At 43.7% G+C, this 782-nt stretch overlaps 1 non-coding gene across 1 annotated transcript; it reads right to left on the reverse strand.

Annotated features, from left to right (window-relative positions):
* Positions 1-461: 461 nt before the first annotated feature.
* LOC145404228 (5S ribosomal RNA) lies at positions 462-580 on the reverse strand. Its single transcript, XR_013898158.1, has one exon. It is a non-coding gene; the product is annotated as a 5S ribosomal RNA (ribosomal RNA).
* Between the last annotated feature and the right edge of the window lie 202 nt (positions 581-782).

Raw genomic sequence — 782 nt, forward strand, 5'->3', positions numbered from 1 at the left:
TCCCTTCTTGTTAACCTATACCGATATATATATATATATATATTGTAAACGTCGTCCAGTGCCAGAGTGAGGCGGTGGTTAGTCATACCACTAATTACCGTTTTCGTAGTTAATTAATACCGTACTGTAGGGAATTCACACACACACATATCCCATACCTATAGCTATTGTCGTGATCCATCGCTACAGTGTTTAATGACACATCAAAAGTGGCTGAGACTGAGACAGCTTCGGCTTCGTACCAGTCCCTTGAATCAAGTTTATGTTCGCCATAAAGTACATTCGTTATGAAGTGTCCAGCAGGAATGATTTATAATAAACTAAGAAGATGTTTATTCTGTCTATTTCATTCATTCATTGCCAGACGCCATGTATCCCAGACAGGGTGGCCAAGGGCTTAGAGTTAATTGTTTTACAGGGAGGGGCACTAATCCTCCACCAACCCCACTTTGACGTAGGGATGCCAACAGCGTCTGGTGTTCCCAGGCGGTCACCCATCCAAGTACTAACCAGACCCAACGTTGCTTAACTTCGCTGATCGAACGGGAAGCGGTGTACTCAACGTGGTATGGCCGTCTAAATAATTCATAAATTACTTATTCAAATTTACTACTGTTTCATGCCTTACATAAAAGCTTTTAGACGAATGAGACGAGAAGCCGGAATGACCATTTGCCGTTTGTAAACAAAGGGCGAAAGGCTCCGATCACGTTACCCCTACAGAGATCAGAGGACAAATGGCATGTTTGTGGTGGCCTCTGGCAACTCCCCGTGCATGCGTT

The sequence above is a fragment of the Coenobita brevimanus genome, chromosome 62 (assembly GCF_032717465.1).
Source record: "Coenobita brevimanus isolate Jiangsu-jjx chromosome 62, ASM3271746v2, whole genome shotgun sequence".
NCBI classification, from domain to species: domain Eukaryota; kingdom Metazoa; phylum Arthropoda; class Malacostraca; order Decapoda; family Coenobitidae; genus Coenobita; species Coenobita brevimanus.